The sequence below is a fragment of the Aricia agestis genome, chromosome 21 (genome assembly GCF_905147365.1).
Source record: "Aricia agestis chromosome 21, ilAriAges1.1, whole genome shotgun sequence".
NCBI classification, from domain to species: domain Eukaryota; kingdom Metazoa; phylum Arthropoda; class Insecta; order Lepidoptera; family Lycaenidae; genus Aricia; species Aricia agestis.
In genome coordinates, this window is record NC_056426.1 from 1,468,558 (window position 1) to 1,477,555 (window position 8,998).

Sequence of the window (8,998 nt, forward strand, 5' to 3'; positions counted from 1 at the left end):
TCATACATTGCTTCTACTACTTACAGAAAGTAATCCGGCGTATAGCGAATTTTCGATCAGCTGCCTTACTCCCGACAGAATCAGAATTGAATCGAGAATCGAATCAGCTCAATGTCAAAGCTTTTGCTGCTTCCGACATATATACTGGCGCACGATCATGCTGCGGCTCAATTTGGGACTAACTCGATCTCAACGGCTTTTCCCACTCCTGATAGCTATACTAGCGCACGATCATGCTGCGGCTCAATTTGGGACTAACTCGATTTCAACGGCTTTTCCCGCTCTTGACAGCTATACTAGCGCACGATCATGCTGCGGCTCAATTTGGGACTAACTCGATCTCAACGGCTTTTCCCACTCCTGATAGCTATACTAGCGCACGATCATGCTGCGGCTCAATTTGGGACTAACTCGATCTCAACGGCTTTTCCCACTCTTGACAGCTATACTAGCGCACGATCATGCTGCGGCTCAATTTGGGACTAACTCGATCTCAACGGCTTTTCCCGCTCCTGACAGCTATACTAGCGCACGATGCGTCTGCAATTGTGGTGTGGCTCGATTTGGAACTAATCGAAATCGTATCAGGAGGCCTACTACGAAACTGTTTTGAGACTCAAACAATCGAACAAGAATGCCGTCAAATGACTCCCTACAAACGTGAAATGAGGTTGTTAAGGTAGGACGCGGCATTCTCGTTCAATTGTTTGAGTCTTATAAGGGTTTCGACAGAGACCGTATCCTTATCCTGGGCCCTGACCCAGGATCCTTATCCTGGGCCTGTGCCACGAAACCGTTTTGAGACTCAAACAATCGTACAAGTGTGCCGCGTCCGACTCTAACAAACGTGAAATGACGTTGTTAAAGCAGGACACGACATTCTCATTCGATTGTTTGAGTCTCAAAACGGTTTTGTAGTAGTTCTACTGATGCAAGTTTAAAAAAAATACCCAACCAAAAAAGTGCACAACGCCGCTAAAGAACCGAAAGCCGCTACCGAAATCACATTATTGTTTACGTATGAATTATGATGTCATGCATTATCTTGTGTGGTTAGGATTATAGTAAACTGGGGCTCAATTCTCGTATCTTGGGTATCACTCAGCTCTCACTAGAGAGCGATATTCACTAGTGTGAATAAGTCAGGGGCCGTACCACGAAACTGTTTTGAGACTCAGAAAATCGAACGAAAATGTCGCGTCCTACTCTAGCAAACGTGAAATGACGTTGTTAGAGCAGGACGCGGCATTCTCGTTCATTTATTTGAGTCTCAAAACAGTTTCATGGTACGGCCCCTGAACTCAGAATCTGCACTCGAATGGACCTGATAAGCGACATTCGGGGAACTAGAATAGAACCCAGCGATTTTTCGGTGAATGACTTTTAAAATTAAAGTGTTCTTGTCATGATGTTAATCAGGCAGCGCTGAAAGTGGTACTTTTTACGGTTCCGTACTCAAAGGGTAAAATCGGTAGTAGAACTTACTAAGACTTCGATGTTTATCCGTCTGTCTGTCTCCAGGCTATAACATATTATTATGTGGTTGTAAAATCAAATCCGGTTTTAGCACTACACTAGATTTCTGCGGCGCCCATGAGGGTGCTCGTAGTGCTAAAAAAAGGCGGCGCCTTTTTTGGTTGCGTTCGGCGCCCTTTTGTGTCCGGCGCCCTGGGCGGTCGCCCCCCCCCCCCCCCCCCCCCTAACACCGCTACTGTGTAAAATGTTGGATGAACCTAGTAAGTTCATCCACTCATGTTTTCAATCATGTTCGGGTAATCTTAGCTTGGGCATTTTTGGCCAATTTTTTTTGGGAAGGCCTTCGGCCAAAAACAGCAGATTTTCGCCACTATGCCTTGGACTTTGGAGGCTTCGCGATTCTGTGAAACAATCTATAATAGATAACAGTGGTTTGACCTCCAGACGACATTCGTGTTTGTAGGTCATAGGTCTTAAATCAAAACCTAATGTGCCTAATGGTTGTAAAAACACCTAGGTATATTCAGAGAAGTTGATTCCTAGGCAGATGGCGGAGTTCTACCTAATTTGGTTGGTTACGTCAAACTCACAGCCGTCAGTCAGTCATGATCACGACTAGACGTATTGAGTTGACATAACCCAACCAACTGACGTAGGTCCGTCAAGTGCCTAGGAATCAATTTCCTCGATACTTCATGTCATGACTCATGATCTACTTGACATGTTCTAGGAAATATTACGCAAGGTCGGAGCAGAGGGGTCTACTAGCACAGACAATAAAAAATCCGACCGAAATCTATACTAATATTATAAAGCGGAAGAGTTTGTTTGTTTGCACGTTCTAATCTCAGAAACTACTGGTCCGATTTGAAAAATTCTTTCAGTGTTAGATAGCCCATTTATCGAGGGAGACTATAGTCTCTATTTTATCACACTAATATTAATAGGAGCGAAGAAATAGAGGAAAGCGTGGAAAAAACGGGGGAAAATTATTTGAAAGGGCTTATTTGAACGCTCTAATCTCAGGAACTACTTATCCGATTTGAAAAATTATTTTCAGTGTTAAGATAGCCTATTTATCGAGGAAGGCTATAGGCTATATTTTATCGCGCTTAAGCTAATAAGAGAGAAGAAATAGAGGAAACTGTGGAAAAAACGGGAGAAATTATTTGAAAGGGCTTATTTGAACGCGCTAATCTCAGGAACTACTGGTCTGACTTGAAAAATTATTTCAGTGTTTATGGATAAAGGCTATATTTTATCACGCTAAGACTAAGATAAATTTGTCCCGGAAAAATGTGCGATTCCCACACAATATAGTTTTCTGATTTGCGCGTAAACGACTTAATCGATGTACGGGAACAACTATAAAGTCCACGCGGACGAAGTCGCGGGCAACAGCTAGTCCGATATAATATTGCACACGTCATAATACTTATCAGAATATTGACAGACACGTTGTCAACGAATACTATAACTCACAACACGTTGTCAAACGTCGGACTAATCTTTTTGTTTACTGTCTATGCTGGTGGGCCGTAAGTTCTGAGAGCATGAATATTAATAGCCTATAGGACGTATATTTTCTAGCCGAAGAAAGTAGGGTTACCGTGCGATAAACTAATTTCAGCAGCCAAAGTTGACGCAACATCTTGATAATTTACGAAAATAATTCAAGACGTGCGTGGAAGAACCATATAACTAACATTTTATAACATAAGGACAATAACAAATTTTCTCCCTTATAATTTTAACAAACCTTGTAACATATAATATCTACGTCATCATCTGGCTAACGTATCTGGCTGGCTACACATAAAATCTACAGTTTTTATTTATTTATTTCAAATCATTTTACCGGCCCTAAAGCCTCCATTTAAGCAGAAAAAAACGGCAATTTTTTAACTGTTACTTACCTGGCCATTTCGCTTCGCCATAGAATCACCGATCAAAATGTATGGAATTGACATAAGACGAGTCGAACGTCAACATCATATCAACGAACGCTTATAATATCAATTCAATACATTTTCATCGGCGATTCTATAACGAAGCGAAAACGAAAAGATTTTGGCTCACCCCCACTCCCCATTTTCTTCTACTCACGTCTTAAATTATCATATAATTTAACTTGAAAAACAGGGGTATGAAAATAAAATATACAAATCAATATACATAACATTTTATTCCTATCCATATAAATGTTAGAAACACACTCTAGCCAACTGAACTCTACCCAAAACAACTAGGTATAAAATAATTGTTCTGTACGCTTGTGATATCTAAAATAGTAAACCTCTCAGCTAATTTACAGACAAATATTATAATCTTGTTATACATTTTTGTAACTAAAAATCTATATTACTTACAACTTTTGAGTCATATAAAATATTTAAATTAAATAATTGATCATGCAAAATAATATAATTAAATGCTACCTGTTTATATGAAATCTATAATATTGAATTGCAACGTATTTTTATATTTTTTAAATTTTATCCAACTTAAGAAAAAAGTTCATAAATTCCCCCTAATAGTCTTTAAATAACTTTAACATTTTAACCAATTAACTATTAGATGATTACTGAAAAGATAAACTCCCGTGAAAAAAGGAAAAAATATAACAATATTATAGAGCAACTGTCAAAAGTTGCCGAAAAAATCCGCTAAAGCCAAGCCAAACAGAGACAAGTAGCTATAGGTCAATAGTCAAATTTTCACAAAGTTCTGAGACCGGGCTATATAATATAGTTAAAAATAAGTTGCAATTCAATACCATAATACTCTCTCATCCATATTTATACAACTATAATTTACATACACTGCTCAGTCAGTAAAAAGTAATTATTTAATAAAACTTACACAATATTTATATTTCGTTAATTATTTAACTCACTGCACATCACATTATGATAATTAATTATTACATTAAAATAATAAAATATTATTTGATATATTTATGAATGTCACATTAAAGTCACATAGGTTGACTCCAAAATGGCTGGTTTAGAGCCAAATAAACGTAATCAAAAAAATTAAGACATGAGTGAATGTAGCGGGTAACTAACAAATTGATGAAATAGGTAGTTACAAGGTTTGTTCAAATTACACAAGGGGAAAAAAGAGTAATTACTTGTATGTTGTGAAATGTTAGTTACCCGGTTTATCCACTAATGTCTTCAAATATTAAACTCAATCAAAAGTTTAAGTTATCTTACGCGAACACTTAACTACCCACCAAGGGCGTCGCCAAGGGGGGGCAAGGAGGGGCAGCTGCCCCCCCCCCTAGAGATTCTAAAAAAGCTGCCAAATATAATGCCAACAACGACCACTATAATATTAAAATCTGGTACTTATTTAAAAAAAAATACGCTGTACACTTATTCAAACTAAAACTCATTTTTATTCTATTTTTATAAGATACTGTTGTTATTACGATATATTATGTATGTATATAAGATACTGTTGTTATTACGATATATTATGTATGTATTTAAAGATACTGTTGTTATTACGATATATTATGTATGTATATAAGATACTGTTGTTATTACGATATATTATGTATGTATATAAGATACTGTTGTTATTACGATATATTATGTATGTATATAAGATACTGTTGTTATTACGATATATTATGTATTTATATAAGATACTGTTGTTATTACGATATATTATGTATGTATATAAGATACTGTTGTTATTACGATATATTATGTATGTATATAAGATACTGTTGTTATTACGATATATTATGTATGTACCTATATAAGATACTGTTGTTATTACAATCGCTGTAGAATTAGATGTAAGGCTCGTAGTGCACTTTACCTACAATTCATACCTACATTTCTCATTTATAGAGATTTTTTTTTATGAAATAAGGGGGCAAACGAGCAAACGGGTCACCTGATGGAAAGCAACTTCCGTCGCCCGTGGACACTCGCAGCATCAGAAGAGCTGCTAGTGCGTTGCCGGCCTTTTAAGAGGAAATAGGGTAATAGGGGAGGGAAGGGAAGGGAATAGGGGAGGGCAGGGATTGGGCCTCCGGTAAACTCACTCACTCGGCGAAACACAGCGCAAGCGCTGTTTCACGCCGGTTTTCTGTGAGAACGTGGTATTTCTTCGGTCGAGCCGGTATTATTATGACGACAGTATTTTTAAATTAATTTTATACGTTTTAAATTCAATTTAGAAAATATTTTTCTACACTACTATTATAGGTCTTAGAGTTTAGACAATATTTAGCTTTCACCTAGGTATAGCCAAATTGAAAAAATGCACCAATTTAAAAATATATATTTTTTTTACAAACGTGTTTCAACTACAATTCTTAGGTTGGGTTGCACCAGAGGCGTGGTTAAAGTTAAAGTTATGGTTATAGTTAAATATGGCTTCCTTTAGCTTTAACTTTAACCTTAAATGTAACCGGAGAAATTCACAGATATCTGTTGCGTTTATTTTTTTTATTGAAGCTACAGGTAACGGGATTGAGGGTATAAAAAATTGAGTTATCCGTAAAAATCGACAGGAAAAATATAACACTGTAAAACATAGTAAATTTTCAGATATACGTATGAGCGATTTAACTTTAATCAAAGATTTGACATTTTTCACTGTAGTCATAGTTAAAGTTACAGTTTTAGTTAAAGTTAGTTGGTGCAACCCAACCTTATTATTTACAAATTACAAACTGTGTAAACTTACACTGTACAATACACGTGTATAGTTCAAACCATGAGACGAGGCAACGATTATAAAGATTTGTTATTCGTCTAATGGTTTGGATCCTAAAAATAAAGGTATAAGTATGGAATATAATATATTGTAATATCATAAGTAAAGCTTGATCAATAATTAATATTAAAAAATATAAAACGCGGTTAATTTTTTTGTACGTATAATTCTAAAGTTAAAGTCAAGCCAACTCAGTGAAAATCACGACTAAAACCTGACATAGTCCGACTAAATTACATAGCCCAAAAAGTTGCCAGCAATATTTCAGGAAAAGCTTTAAGTGAGCGTATACCCTCTAGGCCAGCAACGCACCTTCAACTCTTCTGATGTTGCGAGTCCATGGGAGACGGTTGTTGCTTTCCACAAGGTGACCCGTTTGCTCTTTTGTCCCTAATTTTGCCCCATCTGCCTATAAATCAATTTATCTGATTTTGATGAAGTTCTAAGGATGGGTTGCGCCTGAGGCGTGGTTAAAGTTAAAGTTATGGTTATAGTTACGGCTAAATTTACCTTTAAGCTTAACTTTGATCGGAGAAATTAACAGAAGACAGCTGGTCCAACAAGGTTATAAATGAACGTGGGCGGGGGCGCTGCTGGTAAAGGAGAACTGTCAAAAATTGTGTTTTTGTATGATGACAGCGTTAGTTCCTTTTTTCGCCACGTGCATTTAAAACCTTGTCGAGCTCTATGGTTATGGTTAAATATGGCGTCTTGATGGCGTCCATTTTTAACTTTAACCAAAGATTTGACATTTTGCATGTTAGTTAGAACTTAGAGTTAAAGTTATATTTATAGTAAGAAAAATAAAACAGAAATATTAACTTGTCACATTTGGAGTTGTCTTATCTATAAGCCCCATTGACTATTGATTAGATTCGTACTGACAAACGGACAATCAATTTTATCTCATTCATATCCTTTTGTTATCATTTTTATAATATTGTGTCGAAAACAAAAAACCGGCCAAGTGCGAGTTGGACTCGCCCATGAAGGAACCCCTCAGCAGCTGCAGCAGCAATAAGGTTTATTTCTATGAAAATAAAAGGTTTTGATTTATTTTTATATTTCAGTTGATTTAATTTTTTAATGAAAGTACCATTTATGACGTATTATAAAAAAAAACTTCTCGCTAACACATTTTACCACTTTGGAAGTTTGCGAGAGATACCTCTCGCAAACTATTCAGGATAGAAAAAAATTATGTTAGAAACCTCAACATGATTTTTGAAGCCCTATCCATTTATACCCCACACACATAGGTTAGATGAAAAAAAAAATGTTTTTGTTTCAGTTGTAGGTACCTATGGGGAGCCCTAAAATGTTTAATATTTTTTTCCATTTTTGTAACTAAATCTTAATGCGGTTCACAGACTACATCTACTTACCAAGTTTCAATAGTATAGCTCTTTTAGTTTCGGAGGAAAGTGGCTGTGACAGACAGACATGACGAATCTATAAGGGTTTCGTTTTTTGCCATTTGGCTACGGAACCCTAACAATAAAATCAAACTCGGGGACTGCCCCGGTAAAGCTATTGCATCATTGAGGTACTTACTATAGACTGGAGAGAGCCTTATATCGGTGTATAAGCGTCAAAAGCGTGTAATTTTATATCCTACTTACTAGGACATAACAAAGGAGTCGGTCTGCATATTTCATGTAATAAAAGTGTTAATAAATGTTTTTAGTGAACATTTAATGCTAGATATTGTTGAGTTTTGTAGTTCCGCTAAATAATAAACCATAAGAATGGTCAAAGAATGCCTCAAACACGTGAATTTAACATTAAATACGTAAGTTTTGAACGACGTTTTTTGGGCTTTTCAATCGGTATTTTTGTAAGATAAAAAGATAATTTTATAAGTTTATTCATCCCTTAATCGTGCTATATAAGGCATTAGTGCTAAAAATGTCACATCAATTAAGAATTTAGCTATAAAAATTGCATAGCTTTTTACGTGTGTTTACTGATTCTCATCACTTGAACTATAGTTAATCGATATCATGAACTAATTGACTTTCTTTCCTGTATCATAATGAAAATAAGCACAAAATGGCCAAGCGATGACGGGCTAAGACTACATCTATAATATATATACTTCATCTATGTATTGCATAACAATTTTTTTATCAACTTATGCAATTATTTTATAATTCGCATACGTCTAGTAGCACGCACACAAATACCGCGCCGCACCGCTATGCCAAACGGAGTGGGGGGTGTTAGGTTTTTTTAGTTAGATACGGAATTTCTTGATTCAGTCGCCGCGCCGCGCCGCGCGAAATTTACGCTCGACTCGGCTCGACGGAGTTTTCGGTCCACGGTCCATCGCGTTCTGTCCGTATTTTGTATGCGTTTGAAAAGCGGCGTGAACGCGGCGGAATCCGGCGTAATTCAGCCTAGTGTGTTTAGACACAATAGCTTAAAAGTATCATGCAGTGTTTTAGCCCGGCCGCACATTGTCCGAATTCTGATCAGAAACAGTTGAATTTCGCCGGACCGCCACCCCGCACACTATCCGAAATATCCTTCCGGCGAGTTCGAGCTCACTCGGCTCAGTACATAATGTAAGAGACAGCGCGGACGTTCAACTGTTTCTAATCAGAAATTTCGGACAATGTGCGGCCGGGCTGAAAATACCGTTTCGATCAAGGCGGCATGCGACCGCGACCGACAAAAATCAAATAAAATGCTATAATGTCTTTGTCAAAGCAATAAGGCTAAGGCTTCATTTACTCTAATAAATAATAATAATAAAAATGTTTTATTCTTCACACAACAG